Below are 16940 nucleotides of genomic sequence, written 5' to 3'. Positions count from 1 at the left end.
ATAGAGGATGAAAATCCTCTTGAATGTGAGGCGATCCTGTTCATTATCAATCCCAATAGTCATCATCTCATATGTCAGACTTTTTAGGGTTTTCCCCTGGAATCTTCTAAAAATTTATTTGTTGTCTTCAGAAAGATCCTTATAATTGACTTTCTGAGCCGGTAGATCACCTACCAAAAGGGAAACAACATTGTATGAAAATCACTTGAAATACACCCAAAACATCACTTGAAATACACCTATGATTGTAACCAGTTACCTGACGCGTTGAGACCAAGCGCAACCCTATTGTTTTTTTATCTTACTTTGAACGAACCATAGCCGGTTTCCAGTGTATTTTTTCCTAATTTAAAGGAGTTAGCCAACTTCTTTAATATTTTGTGTTGCACCCTTAGGGGTGGGATGTGCATGAGGCCACCAAACCCCAACTCCCTAACAATTGTTTTCTTCTCGTCACTCATATTTCTGAATTTCTCACTTAACAGATGGGATGCACACTTTAGCTCTTTGGTTTGCACACTTCTTCCTTCCATTTTTACTGTAATGAAAAATACACCCATAAATATCAGTCAGATACACCATAGATCAGCCACATACACCTATATAGATTCTCATAAGTATTTAATTAGATCAGTTTAAAATGATGTTTAATTCACTCAAACATGCATAAATTATGCCATATACACCCAAGGACAAGCAACATTAGAACAGTTGCAACAGTTGTTATATTACATTATATCAGTTCAGAAATATACACCCAACAAAATACTCCATATACACCCACTAAATTATGCCATATACACCCAAGGACAAGCAATATTACAAGGTCAAGCAACATTACAAGGTCAACCAATATACACCCAAGGATAAGCAATATTAGAACAGTTGCAATAGTTGATTATATTATATTATATCAGTTCAGAAATATACACCCAATAAATTATTCCATATACACCCACTAAATTACGCAATATACTCCCAAAATCAGTTACGAGAAGAACTAGAAAAAGAAGAACAGTAAAACCTAGAACAACTAAGAAGAACAGTAAAATCTAGAACCAAGAAGAAAAGTAAAACCTAGAACAAGAAGAACATTAAAAACAGTGAAATGATAGATAGAACAAGAAGAACAGTAAAATCTAGAACAACATAGAATAACAGTAAAATCTAGTTCTTCGATTTTGAAATGTGGAAAATCTACAAGATGAGTAAAATAGTAACGTACCTTGAGTAATATTTCTTTGTTTTCTCTTGAAATTGTTGATGGAGAGTTCTATTTCGTGTTGATGGAGAGTTCTAATCTTCGCGACGAGTTCTATCTCTGCAGTTTGCAATGTTACTCGAAAATGGATGGTTTGTGTTTTTTTCGAAGAGCTTGGAGAAGTGGAAGAGTGCGTCATTAAGGAGCGCTTTTCATGCAGCGCAACCGTTGAGTGGCGCGTGTGTATTTTACGCTCCATTCAAAGTGAGTGACTGCGCGTGTGAATGAAGTCTGGACTGAGAACTTGTAAAACTTGTAGGGCTTTTTTGCTTGTATGTGTAGCAGACCCATTTTAAAAATTGCTCTTTCTTAATCTATTGTCTTGTTAAGCTAGGTTTATTCAATTTTATAGAGACTGTAATAGTAAATTGTGTTTGAAACGTACGAAGTTCATTAGTTTGGTCATAAATCATTGTTTAGAACCAAGTTTTATAGAAATATTTTGTTTGGTCATAAATCGGTTTATAATTATTTTTCTAAGTGGTTTTAAACTATAATTTACATATAAACATGATATATGCTTTGTTTTGAGACACTCCAGTAATGTCGTAATTTTTTAATGATATATATGTAATACCTTTTATTAATTGTTTTATATATGCTGAATTTCTTTTTTTAGTATAATAAATATCAAATTCTAAATCTTTTTGTCAAATAAATTCTAATATTATGTCATAAAATTATTTAAAAAATTAAACTAATAAAAAATATATAAATAATTATATCTCTAACTTAATAAAAACTTTAGTAATATATAATTTATGGTTAAGTACGATTTTAGTTCTTAACGTATAGGACGAAATTTTTTTTTGTTTTTAATTTTTTTTGCATATAAAATCGTCTTAGGTTTAAAATTTTAGTCTCTAAGATAAAGATAATTTTAAAATTAAGTTAAATTTTAAAGACAATTTTATATGTAAAAAGAGATTAAAAACAAAAAAAAATTGACATATATTTTAAGAATCAAAATCGTACTTAATCCTAAATTTTCAAGAGATTCAACCATTAGTCCATTACACAACAGAATATTTTGCTGGCGAATCTCAACGAACCTCCTTTAAATTGTTTTTGTTTTTTCTATTTTTTTAAGCGGAGGGAGAATTTTGTATTGCTCAGCACAGTGGGGTACGCCAATATGAATATATGATTTTTCAACAGCGGCCAAGATTTAAAAGATTCATTTTGTTCAATCATGTCGTATATATGGTTTATTTTGTTCTTGTGTTAGGGATTTTTTATTTAAATAAATGTATTAATTATTGAAATAAATAATTTTAAAATTAATAATAAAATTCGCCCATTAATCTTATCTCATTTATATATACTGTAAACGAGATAAAACTGGTGGACAATTATAAATATATGTCGTTGACAACAAAGTTCTGGACTCTAGTTTAAACCTTTCGACCACTTTCTCCTCTTTTTTACCTTTTTCTGTCTTTATTATCAAGTAATACGAGGATGACACATGTAGAAGGTAGTGATCGAGACATCAACCGGCTGAATGAGACTTGGCATTACGTCGAGATAGAGGACTTTGAGGTTAATTTTGTTATTTTAACTTTTATGCAATCCTGTATAAATATATGTATACATATTTAGCCATGGTTAGGGTACTTGTTAAGAACTATAATACAGTTTGTATCACTAGGAATATGTCACTTATTGAAATTTGGAACTCTAGTTTATTTTTCTATATTAAGTTGTTACTATATAATTATTAACTTAGTTAATAACTAGCGAAGTTTGATCATTAGAATATTAAGTTAAGTCAGACTTTATTCGTTACATTGTTAATAACTTTATTGAATGTTTGTAATCCACATAACAGAATGAGAAAATGTGTATTAGTTAAGAATGTACATAGTCGCAGAGAATGCCGTGTTGGCATAAATCCAGCTAGTACATACGTGTAAGATTTTGTTAGGGTTATGTGCAGAATAGTAAAGATAGTTTGCTATGTTGATGGACCTATCCAATTATTATTTTTTAATAATTGTGAATATATTTTTTTTGTCAGAGGCCTGGCCTTCTCTTCCCCCGGCGAGTGAACCATACCCTTTCTCCACCCGACACCATCGTCCCATATCTGAAGGAGGCTAAATTCGGCAACATGGTGCCTCTCAGGGATTTCACATTCAACAACTCCCTAATTACGGAATTTGTGGAGCGATGGCGTTCGAACATCCACACGTTCCATCTCCCGTGGGGTGAGGCCACCATCACCCTACAGGATGTGGCGTACCACCTCAGGCTACGCACACACGAGGACCCAGTTGGGGGTGCTTCCGTGACTTCTACAGGTGGTACCGCGTGAAGACGTGGGAGTTCGGTGGAGCAGCTACTTAGTGCCAGGCCTCCGGTGGTTCCACAGCAGGTGGCGCAGAGGAAGGAGTCGTTCTCGCTGAAGTTTGTATGGATGTGGGACCGTGTCCACCGGATACCACTGATAGATGACCCAGAGACCTTCCGACAGTATACTACATGTTACATCATGTTACTGATTGGAGGCTATCTAATGACGGACAAGTCGAACAACTTGGTCCATCTGCATTGGCTGCCGCTGCTTTAGGACTTTAGGTGATGTCGGGCATTGTCTTGGGGCTCGGCTGTGCTGGCCTAAAGGCTACTATATCCCACCTTTGCCACCGCATCAGCAGCAGCCACAGGATCCAGCCATCCAATCCATGCCTCATGCAGACCCTCGACCTATTAGACCTCAGCGTCAGACTCAACCTCCGCCATGTGGTATCGGGCATCAGCTCCACTATCAGGATCCCCACCACCGATGATGACTTATGTTTGTTGTTAATTTTATTAGGCCGACTTTCTTGTTTTCATATTTATGGAAGTTGTATTGTATACTCGATAGTTATATGCTAACTTTATATGTAGTCCTTTTATAATGATATTGTTTTTATTATGAAAAAATTTGGTGGAACTTGTACGGTGCTATGCAACTAAAATTAAAATATGCTACATAAACAATGACCACAAATAGTTTTTAGCACAAGTCTTATAAGAATACACAACTATAACAAATGGTTACAACTAGAATTTAAGAAACCAACTGGAATAAAATGAAACAGCTACAATAAAAGGAAACAGCTACTGTAAAACAAAACTACTACATTAAAATGAACCAACAATAATAAACGGACTATCAACCCTAAGAATCGTCCGTGGGTTGATTAGGATAACCCCTTCTAGTATGACCGACTTGCCTGCAAAGGCCACACCGCTTCTCCTGTCACACGACCTCATCCATGTCATTCTTGAACCTAGTGGACTCAGGTCTCCCAGTAGCCTTCCTGTGCATGAGTAGGTTAGGACGGACCAAGGTCCCATACCACTCTGGTATCGGTGGAAACTCCATCTCGTACACCTTGAACACAGCCTCTTGCCTATAAACTGAATGAACATATGGATCCCACTTGATGCTAGCGGCGGCACACCTAGCAAGCGCATGGCGGCATGGGTAGTGGAGCGCCTGAAAGAGTCCATAGTCACACGAACCTGCTGATAGCCGAACTCGGAAGGAACCTTGCGACCAACCCTCAAACGAATTTAACTCATCCACGACAAATACAGAATCCCGCCGATCATAATGAGTAACACGCATCTTCGGGATGCCTTCTCTGTTCTTCTCAATTGGCTGCCATCAGCCTCTGGGAGAATCAGTTTTCAGCAGCCAGCTGTGACTGCACCTACATGCCCTTTGTGACGAACAACTTCTGCAACCGTTCGTACGTGATGCACACGATGGTAAAACTCGGAAAGTACCGTGTACCCTTAAGAATTGCATTGATGGCACTCCGATAGATTTGTTGTCATGTGACCAAACCACCGACCACTATCGCAATGTTGTAGCCATATCTTTGAGTTGAAACGGCCAGCCCAGTCTGCCATCCCAGGTGACAACCCTCTCAAGGCATTCATGTACCACTTGTAACCAACCTTGCTTGGACTATAAGCGGCATTTATAAGGTATCGCTTGCCCTCAGCTGACTCAAAACGAGTTATAAAGTTGGCGGCCATATGTATAATACAGTAAGCATGGAACGCCTGATAAACCACTATTTTATGGTTTATCTTGTGCTTAATTGAGTGGATTTTATCAACTCTTTACCCACTTATTCATACTATTTGCATGGTTTTACATTTGCCTTCCTAATTATGTGCTTTGATTGAAAACATGCTTCTTTGGCCTTAAGTTCCCTATGTTTAATCCTCTCTTATTATCATTAGATGCCTTGATATGTGTGTTAAGTGATTTCAGGGATTAACGCCCTAGGAGGATGTCAACCACTATCATCGGCTTTGAGTGCAGCCTTGATGGCCTGCGATCTATCAGAGATAACCAACAGACCTTCTTGTAGGGTAACATGGTGTCTCAAATTAGTAAGAAAGAATGACCATGACTCCTGATGAGCGGATAATTTATACGCTTTTTGGCATTATTTTTAGATAGTTTTTAGTAGAATCTAGCTACTTTTAGGGATGTTTTTGTTAATTTTTATGCAAAATTCACATTTCTGGACTTTACTATGAGTTTGTGTGTTTTTATGCAATTTTAGGTATTTTCTGGCTGAAATTGAGGGACCTAAGCAAAAATCTGATAAGGAGGCTGACAAAGGACTGCTGATGCTGTTGGATTATGACCTCCTTGCACTCGAGATGAATTTTCTGGAGCTATAGAACTCCAAATGGCGCGCTCTCAATTGCGTTGGAAAGTAGACATCTAGATCTTTCCAGCAATATATAATAGTTCATACTTTATTTGAGTTTAGATGACACAAACTGGCGTTCAACGCCAGTTCCATGCTGCATTTTGGAGTAAAACGCTAGAAACACGTCACAAACCAGAGTTAAACGCCAAACAGACGTTACAACTTGGCGTTTAACCCCAAAAGAAGCCTTTGCACATGTAAAGCTAAAGCTCAGCCCAAGCACACACCAAAGTGGGCCCCGGAAGTGGATTTCTGCACTAAGACTTACTTCTATAAACCCTAGTAACTAGTCTAGTATAAATAGGATATTTTACTATTGTCTTAGACATCTTTGGTCTCAGTTTTAATCAATTGTTCATCCTAGAAGACTATTGATCACATTTTGGATACTGACCTCTCTGCCATGCCTGGACCACTATCACTTATATATTTTCAACGGTGGAGTTTCTACACACCATAGATTAAGGTGTGGAGCTCTACTATTCCTCAAGTATTAATGCAATTACTATTATTCTTCTATTCAATTCAGCTTATTCTTATTCTAAGATATTTGTTGCACTTCAACATGGTGAATGTGATGATCCGTGACACTCATCATCATTCTCACCTATGAATGCGTGACTGACAACCACTTCTGTTCTACCTTAGAACGAGCGTGTATCTCTTGGATTCCTTAATCAGAATCTTCATGGTATAAGATAGAATCCATTGGTAGCATTCTTGAGAATCCAGAAAGTCTAAACCTTGTCTGTGGTATTCTGAGTAGGATTCAAGGATTGAATGATTGTGACGAGCTTCAAACTCGCGAGTGTTGAGCTTAGTGACAGACGCAAAAGACCATTTGAATCCATCTAACTGAGATTTACAAGATGACGATAGCTTGCTTCATACCAACAATCTCCGTGGGATCGACCCTTACTCATGTAAGGTATTACTTGGACGACTCAGTGCACTTGTTGGTTAGTTATGCAAAGTTGTGACAAAGTGTGATTCACATTTGAGAGCTCCAAGTCTTTGGCGCCATTGTTGATGATCACAATTTTGTGCACCAAGTAATACATAGGAGAATACAAAAAGAGAGTAAACTAGTAATCTAGGTTTACAGAAAATGAGTAAACTAAGATAGATAGTGCAGAAATCCACTTATGGGGCCCACTTGGTGTGTGCTGGGGCTGAGACTTGAGCTTCTCACGTGCCTGGGCTATTTCTGGAGTTAAACGTCAGGTTGTAACCTGTTTCTGGCGTTTAACTCCAACTTGCAACCTATTTCTGGCGTTCAACGCCATAATACAACATGGAACTGGCGTTAAATGCCAGTTTACATCGTTTATCTTTGAGAAAAGTATAAACTATTAAATATTACTGGAAAGCCCTGGATGTCTACTTTCTAACCCAATTGAGAGTGTGCCAATTGGACTCCTATAGCTCCAAAAAATCTATTCCGAGTGCAGGGAGGTCAGAATCCAACAATATCAGCAGTCCTTTTTCAGCCTGAATCAGATTTTTGCTTATCTCCCTCAATTTCAGCCAGAAAATACCTGAAATCATAGAAAAACACACAAACTCATAGTAAAGTCCAGAAATATAAATTTTGCCTAAAAACTAATAAAAATTTACTAAAAACTAACTAAAACATATTAAAAACTACATGAAATTATCCCCAAAAAGCGTATAAATATCCGCTCATCACAACACCAAACTTAAACTGTTGCTTGTCCCCAAGCAACTAGATAAATAAAATAGGATAAAAAGAAATTAAGAAGCAATAATATCTCAGAGTTTCAAGTGAAGCTCAGATTCTAATTATATGAGCGGGGCTAGTAGCTTTTTGCTTCCGAACAGTTTTGGCATCTCACTTTATCCTTTGAAATTCAGAATGATTGGTATCTATAGGAACTCAGAATTCAGATAGTATTATTGATTCTCCTAGTTTAGTATGTTGATTCTTGAACACAGCTATTTTATGAGTCTTGGTCGTGGCCCTAAGCACTTTGTTTTCCAGTATTACCACCGGATACATAAATGCCACAGACACATAACTGGGTGAACCTTTTCAGATTGTGACTTAGCTTTGCTAAAGTCCCCAATTAGAGGTGTCCAGAGTTCTTAAGCACACTCTTTTACTTTGGATCACGACTTTAATCACTCAGTCTCAAGCTTTTCACTTAGACCTGCATGCCACAAGCACATGGTTAGGGACAACTTGATTTAGCCGATTAGGCCTGGATTTATTTCCTTGGGCCCTCCTATCCATTGATGCTCAAAGCCTTGGATCTTTTTTACCTTTTCCTTTTGGTTTAAAGGGCTATTGGCTTTTTTCTACTGCTCCTTCTCTCTTTTTTTTCACTGCTTTTTCTTGCTTCAAGAATCAATTTCATGATTTTTCAAATCATCAATAACATTTCTCTTGTTCATCATTCTTTCAAGAGCCAACAATTTTAACATTTATAAAATTCAATATAAAAAAAATGCACTGTTCAGGCATTCATTCAGAAGACAAAAAGTATTACCACCACATATAAATAATTAGAATTTTCCTTATTAAAAACTCGAAAAAATATTGCCTCCTTGTTCTAAAAATCTACCATTTTATTCATGTTTGATGATGATGAGAAAAATAAATTATAGCTTAATTGGAGATAAAATCAAAATAGAGATACTAACTACTTACTACTCATATATAACTTCTAAGGTAAATTCCTAATAAGAACAATTATCACAGAGTTAAGGCTAAGATTAGGACTCAACAACCTTTAGTTTGGGAGGTGGATGCTCCCTTAGTCTGTGGAGTGCATGGTCCTTCAAGAGACAGCTTCTGACGCTTTAGTTCCCTCAGTTCACGCCTTTACTCTTCTTGTTTCCCAAGCAGTTTGCAAAGAATTCTATTTTGATTTTTCTGTTCTTCCTTTAATTGGTCCATAGCTTCTTGCAACTTGGTAACAGATGCTTCAAGACGCTCCCAGTATTCAATTTGAGGGATTTTCGGGAGGAACTCCTGTGCTTTCTTCTTGATGGGGTCGTCCTGCACTTGTTGTTCTTCCATTGACTTTTTGGTGATTGGTCGCTCAACTGAGATATACTCAGTTACTCCCATCTTCACCCCAGCATCTTTACATAACATAGAGATTAGGCTTGGATAAGCCAATTTGACATTTTTGGAGTTCTTGTTTGCAACTGTGTAAAGTTCACAAGAGATCAGCTTATGAACTTCCACTTCTTTTTCCAACATAATGCAATGGATCACTACTGCTCTTTTGATGGTGACTTCAGAGCGGTTGCTAGTGGGCAGTATAGAATGCTCAATAAAGTCCAGCCAGCCTCTGGCGACTGGTTTGAGATCTTCTCTCTTGAGTTGGTTTGGGACTCCTTTTGTGTTGGTTGTCCACTTGGTTCCAGGGAGGCATATGTCCTCTAGAATTTTGTCCAAGCTCTTATCTATTCTCATCATTCTCCTATTAAAGGAATCTGGGTCATCTTGCAGTTGAGGTAGCTTGAAGATCTCCCTGATTTTGTCAGGGTAGAGGTGAACAATCTTCCCTCTGACCAGCGTCCGATAGTCATAGAAGGTGGTTTCAGCTATTCTCTGCCTGTCTGTTTGCCACAAATTAGAGTAAAATTCCTAAACCATGTTTCTTTCCACCTTTGTTTTAGGATTAGCTAGGATTTCTCAGCCCCTGTTTCGAATTTGCTCTTGGATCTCCGAATATTCGTCTTCTTTCAGATCGAATTTAACTTCTGGGATCACTGACCTTAGACCCATTATTTTGTAGTAATGGTCTGAATGTTCTTTGGTTAAGAACTTCCCTTGATTCCAAAGTGGTTTTGGAATATTCTCTTTCTCGCCTCTTGGAGTGGTTTGTTTTCCCTTAGGAGCCATGATCTTAGTGGGTATTGGTTTAGTGATCACGGATAAACACACCAAACTTAGAGGTTTGCTTGTCCTCAAGCAAAAGAAAGGAAAGGAGAGAGATAGATGGAGAGCCAAGTTCGAATTGTGGAGGGGAGGAGGGAGCCGAACGTGGATTTAAAGGGAGGGGTGGATTTTCAAAAATTTTGAAGAAGATATGATAGAAGATATGATTTATAAAAGATAAGTATGATAGGAAAAAGATGCAATTTAAAATTGAAAGATATGAAAGATATTTGAAAAAGATAAATCTGAATTTTGAAAAGAAGATATGGTGAGTTTAAAAAGATTTGAGAAGAATTTAAAAAGAATTCAAAAAGATAATTGAGTTTTGAAAAAGATTTGAAAAGAAGTTGAAGATGATTTAAAAAAATTTTGTTTAGAATTAAGATACATTTGATATCTTTGAAAAGGGATTTGAAAAATTAGGATTTGTAATATGTTTATGCAAGAAATTATGGATGGAAACATGAAAATTTGAAAAAAATCAAGTTGGGAACAAAAACTTCCTCCCTTCCACAATTCTGGCGTTAAACGCCCAACTGCTGCATGTTTTGGGCGTTTAATGCCCAGTTGGTGCTTGGTCTGGGCGTTTAACGCCTAGCTGTTGCTTCTAGCTGGCAACGTCAGAAACTCCTTTATCACTGGGCTTTTTCTGAACGCCCAGGATGCTGTAAATCTTGCGTTAAACACCCAAAAGTTGCTTCTTTCTGGCGTTTAACGCCCAGATGGCTATCTCTACTTGCGTTAAATGCTCAGTAGATGCTTATTTTGGGCGTTTAACTCCCAAAACAGCTCTTAATGGCTTTTTTGTACCAATGAGCTTCTTTTTGCTGTTTATCCTCTGAATCCTTCTGTAACTCTGTGAACTCATGCAATTGCTATTTTACCTTGAAGATAACTAATATGAACCTGTAAAATTCAATTAATTAACAAATATGTTTTGTTAATGGCTGGGTTGCCTCCCAGCAAGCACTTCTTTATTACTGAGCTTTAATCAAGTCTCAGTTTTGAGCATTCTTGCTCAAAATTGCTTTCAAGATAATGTTTGACTCTCTATCCATTCACAATGAACTTTTTGTTAGAATCATTATCCTGAAGCTCTACGTATCCATATGGTGACACACTTGTAATCACATATGGTCCTCTCCACCGGGATTTTAATTTCCCGGGGAATAATCTGAGCCTAGAATTAAACAGCAGAACTTTCTGCCCTGGCTCAAAGACTCTAGATGATAGCTTCTTGTCATGCCATCTTTTTGCTTTCTCTTTGTAAATTTTTGTATTTTCGAAAGCATTGAGTCTGAATTCCTCTAGCTCATTTAACTAGAGCAATCGTTTTTCTCCAGCTAACTTGGCATCAAGGTTTAGGAATCTGGTTGCCCAGTAGGCCTTGTGTTCTAGTTCCACTAGCAAGTGACAGGCTTTTCCATACACAAGTTGGTATGGAGAGGTCCCTATAGGAGTCTTGAATGCTGTTCTGTATGCCCACAGAGCATCATCCAAGCTTCTTGCCCAATCCCTTCTACAGTTAATCACAGTCTATTCCAGGATTCTTTTAAGTTCTCTATTAGAGACTTCAGCTTGCCCATTTGTATGTGGATGATATAGAGTTGCCACCCTGTGGCTAACTCCATATCGAACCATAGCAGAGTAAAGCTGTTTATTGCAGAAATGAGTGCCTTCATCACTGATTAGTACTCTAGAGACACCAAATCTGCTGAAGATATGTTTCTGGAGGAATTTCAGCACTGTCTTAGTATCATTATTGGGTGTTGCAATAGCTTCCACCCATTTGGATACATAATCCATTGCCACCAGAATATAAGTGTTTGAGTATGATGATGGGAAAGGCCCCATGAAGTCAATACCCCATACATCAAACAACTCAATCTCCAAGATCCCTTGTTGAGGCATGGCATAACTGTGAGGCAGATTGCTAGATCTTTAGCAACTGTCACAATTAAGTACAAACTCTCGGGAGTCTTTATAGAGAGTAGGCCAATAGAAGCCACGTTGGAGGACTCTTGTGGCTGTTCGCTCACTTCCAAAATGTCTTCCATATTGTGATCCATGGCAATGCCAGAGGATCTTCTGTGCTTCTTCTTTAGGTACACATCTACGGATTACTCCGTCTGTACATCTCTTGAAGAGATATGGTTCATCCCAAAGATAGTACTTTGCATCTGTGATCAATTTCTTTGATTGCTGTCTACTATACTCTTTGGGTATGAGTCTCACAGCCTTGTAGTTTGCAATGTCTGCAAACCATGGTATTTCTTGGATGGCAAAGAGTTGCTCATCCGGAAAGTTTTCAGAGATCTCAGTAAGAGGGAGGGACGCCCCTTCTACTGGTTCTATTTGGGACAGGTGATTTGCTACTTGGTTCTCTGTCCCTTTTCTGTCTCTTATTTCTATATCAAACTCTTGCAGAAGTAACACCCATCTTATGAGTCTGGGTTTTGAATCCTAGTTTGTGAGTAGATATTTAAGAGCAGCATGGTCAGTGTACACAATCACTTTTGATCCTACTAAATAAGATCTGAACTTATCAATGGCGTAAACCACTGCAAGTAACTCCTTTTCTGTGGTTGTGTAGTTCTTCTGTGCGTCATTTAAAACACGACTGGTATAAAAAATAACGTGCAAAAGCTTGTCATGTCTTTGTCCTAACACTGCACCAATGGCATGGTCACTGGCATCACACATTAGTTCAAATGGTAATGTTTAGTCTGGTGCAGAGATGACTAGTGCTGTGACCAGCTTAGCTTTCAGAGTCTCAAATGCCTGCAGACACTCCTTATCAAAGATAAATGGCGTGTCAGCAGCTAGCAGATTACTCAGAGTTTGGCAATTTTTGAAAAATCTTTTATAAATCTCCTATAGAATCCTCCATGCCCCAGAAAGCTTCTGATTGCCTTAACATTGGCAGGTGGTGGTAATTTTTCAATTACCTCTACCTTAGCTTGATCCACCTCTATTCCCTTGTTCGAAATTTTGTGCCCAAGGACAATTCCTTCAGTCACCATAAAGTGACATTTCTCCCAGTTTAAAAACAGGTTAGTCTCTTGGCACCTCTTTAGAACAAGTGCTAGATGGTCAAGACAGGAGCTGAATGAGTCTCCAAATACTGAAAAGTCATCCATGAAGACTTCCAGAAATTTTTCCACTATATCAGAGAAAATAGAGAGCATGCACCTTTGAAAGGTTGCAGGTGCATTGCACAGACCAAATGACATCCTTATGTATGCAAATACTCCGGATGGACATGTGAATGTTGTTTTCTCTTGATCCTGGGGATCTACTGCAATTTGATTATAACCTGAATATCCATCCAAGAAGCAGTAGTATTCATAACTTGCTAGTCTTTCTAGCATCTGGTCTATGAATGGTAAAGGAAAATGATCCTTTCTGGTAGCTGTGTTGAGCCTTCTGTAATCAATACACATACGCCACCCTGTAACTGTTCTTGTAGGAATCAGTTCATTTTTTTCATTATGAACCACTGTCATGCCACCCTTCTTAGGGACGACTTGGATAGGGCTCATCCAGGAGCTATCAGAAATAGGATAAATAATCCCAGCCTCCAGTAATTTAGTGACCTCCTTCTGCACCACCTCCTTCATGGCTGGATTCAGCCGCCTCTGTGGTTGAACCACTGGCTTAGCGTCATCCTCCAATAGGATCTTGTGCATGCATCTGGCTGCGCTAATGCCCTTAAGATCACTGATTGACCACCCAAGAGCTGTCTTGTGTGTCCTTAGCACTTGAATTAGTGCTTCCTCTTCCTGTGGCTCTAAGGTAGAGCTTATGATTACAGGAAAAGTGTCACCTTCTCCCAGAAATGCATATTTCAAGGATGGTGGTAATGGTTTGAGCTCGGGTTTAGGAGGTTTCTCCTCTTCCTGAGGGATTTTCAAAGATTCTATTATTCTCTCTGGTTCTTCCAGATCAGGCTGAGCATCTTTAAAGATATCCTCTAGCTCTGATTCGAGACTCTCAGTCATATTGACCTCTTTCACCAGAGAGTCAATAATATCAATGCTCATGCAGTCGTTTGGGGTGTCTGGATGCTGCAGAGCTTTGACAACATTCAATTTAAACTCTTCCTCATTGACTCTCAGGGTTAATTCCCCTTTTTGGATGTCAATGAGGGTTTGTCCAGTTGCTAGGAAAGGTCTTCCTAAAATGAGAGTTGCACTCTTGTGCTCCTCCATTTCCAGCACCACAAAGTTAGTGGAAAAGGCAAATGGCCCAACCTTGACAATCATGTCTTCAATCACGCCTGATGGGTATTTAATGGAGCCATCAGCAAGTTGGAGACATATCCAGGTTGGTTTGACTTCTTCAATCAAACCAAGCTTTCTGATAGTAGATGTAGGTATTAGGTTGATACTTGCCCCAAGATCACATAGAGCTCAAAAACTTGGTGCACGTAAATTGTGACAAAGTGTGATTCACGTTTGAGAGCTCCAAGTCTTTGGCGCCATTGTTGATGATCACAATTTCGTGCACCAAGTTTTTGGCGCCGTTGCCGGGGATTGTTCAAGTTTGAAGCTTGCGATTATTCAAGATTCCGGCAACAACACCATCTTTTTGGCGCCGTTGTCGGGGATTGTTCGAGTTTGGACAACTGACAGTTTATCTTGTTGCTCAGATTAGGTAATTTTCTTTTCAAAAAGTTTTCAAAAATCTTTCAAATTTTTTTTTATTTGTTTTCGTTTTTCAAAAAAATAATTTTCGAAAAATCCAAAAAACTTAAAAAAATCATAAAAATCAAAAATATTTTTGTGTTTCTTGTTTGAGTCTAGTGTCAATTTTTAAGTTTGATGTCAATTGTATGTTTTAAAAAACTTTTGCATTTTTTGAAAATTCATGCATGTGTTCTTCATGATCTTCAAGTTGTTCTTGACAAGTCTTCTTGTTTGATCTTCATATTTTCTTATTTTGTGTCTTTTGTTGTTTTTCATATGCATTTTTGCATTCATAGTGTCTAAACATTGAAAATTTCTAAGTTTGGTGTCTTGCATGTTTTTCTTTTCTTGAAATTTTTTCAAAATAAGTCTTGATGTTCATCTTGATCTTCATAGTGTTCTTGGTGTTCATCTTGACATTCATAGTGTTCTTGCATGCATCATATGCTTTGATTCATAATTTTCATGCTGTGAGTCATATTTGTGTTTTTCTCATTCATCATTAAAAATTCAAATATAAAAAAAAAATATATTTTCCCTATTTTACTCAAACATTTGAAATCTTTGGGTTGACTTAGTAAAAAAATTTTTAAAATTAGTTGTTTCTTGTTAATCAAGTCAAGATTTCAATTTTAAAAATCTTATCTTTTCAAAACATTTTCAATAATCAAATCTTTTTCATTTTTCTTTTATATTTTCAAAAATATTTTTTTATTGATTTTCAAAATCTTTTTCTTAATTTCATTTCAACATTTCGGAAACTTTACTAACAATTAATGTGATTGATTCAAAAATTTGAAGTTTGTTACTTTCTTGTTAAGAAATGTTCAATCTTTAAATTCTAGAATCATATCTTTTAGCTTCTTATTAGCCAAGTAATTAATTTTAATTTTAAAAATCAAATCTTTTTCAAAATATCTTTTCAATCATATCTTTTTAATCATATCTTTTTTTCAAATAATATATTTTAAAATTGATTTCAAAAATCTTTTCTAACTTCTTATCTTTTCAAAATTGATTTTCAAATCTTTTTCAACTAACTAGTTGACTTTTTGTTTGTTGCTTATCTTTTTCAAAACCACCTAACTACTTTTCTCTCTCTAATTTTCGACAATTCCTCACCTTTTTTCAAAATTCTTTTTAATTAACTAATTGTTTCAAATTTTAATTTTAATGTTATTTCTTCTCTTAATTTTTGAAAATCACTAACTTTTATCAAAAACAATTTTTGAAATTCTCTCCCTATCATCTCTTTCTATTTATTTAGTTAATTACTAACACTTCTCTTCATCTAAAAATTTGACTCTCTCTTTTCCTCTATGTTCGAATTTTTCTCATCCTTCTTCTATTCTTTTCTTCTTCTACTCACATAAAGGAATCTCTATACTATGACATAGAGGATTCCTCTTCCTTTTCTATTCTCTTCTTTTTCATATGAGCAGGAGCAAGGACAAGGACATTCTTGTTGAAGCAGATCCTAAACCTGAAAGGACTCTGAAAAAGAAGCTAAGAGAAGCTAAAGCATAATAATCCAGAGAAAACCTTACAGAGAATCTCGAAAAAGAAAGATACATGGCCGAACCCAATAACAATGGTGGAGGCGCAAGGAGGATGCTTGGTGATTATACTACACCTACTTCCAATTTTTATGGAAGAAGCATCTCAATCCCTGCCATTGGAGCAAATAATTTTGAGCTGAAGCCTCAACTAGTTGTTCTAATGCAATAGAACTGCAAATTTCATGGACTTCCATCAGAAGATTCCTATCAGTTTTTAATTGAGTTCTTATAGATCTGTGATACTGTTAAGACTAATGGAGTAGATCCAGAAATCTACAGGCTCATGCCTTTCCCCTTTGCTGTAAGAGACAGAGCTAGAACATGGTTGGACTCACAACCTAAAGATAGTATGGACTCTTGGGATAAGCTGGTCACGGCCTTCTTGGCCAAGTTCTTTCCTCCTCAAAAGCTGAGCAAACTTAGAGTGGATGTTCAGACCTTCAAGCAAAAGGATGGTGAATCCCTCTATGAAGCTTGGGAAAGATACAAGCAGTTGACAAAAACGTGTCCTTCTGACATGCTTTCAGAATGGACCATCCTGGATATATTCTATGATGGTCTGTCTGAATTGTCTAAGATGTCATTGGACCACTCTGCAGGTGGATCCATTCACCTAAAGAAAATGCCTGTAGAAGCTCAGGAACTCATTGACATGGTTGCAAATAACCAATTCATGTACACCTCTGAGAGAAATCCTGTGAATAATGGGACACCTCAGATGAAGGGAGTTCTTGAAATTGATGCTCTGAATGCCATATTGGCTCAGAACAAAATGTTGACTCAGCAAGT

At 37.2% G+C, this 16940-nt stretch overlaps 1 non-coding gene across 1 annotated transcript; it reads right to left on the bottom strand.

The window, feature by feature from the left end:
- Positions 1 to 16566: 16566 nt before the first annotated feature.
- LOC127739917 (small nucleolar RNA R71) lies at positions 16567 to 16674 on the bottom strand. The gene has a single exon (XR_008000659.1). It is a non-coding gene; the product is annotated as a small nucleolar RNA R71 (small nucleolar RNA).
- Positions 16675 to 16940: the final 266 nt, after the last annotated feature.

This window comes from Arachis duranensis, chromosome 6 (genome assembly GCF_000817695.3).
Source record: "Arachis duranensis cultivar V14167 chromosome 6, aradu.V14167.gnm2.J7QH, whole genome shotgun sequence".
In the NCBI taxonomy this organism is placed as follows: Eukaryota; Viridiplantae; Streptophyta; class Magnoliopsida; order Fabales; family Fabaceae; genus Arachis; species Arachis duranensis.
Note: the sequence above shows the minus strand (reverse complement) of the source record. Positions and strands in the feature narration are given on the sequence as shown.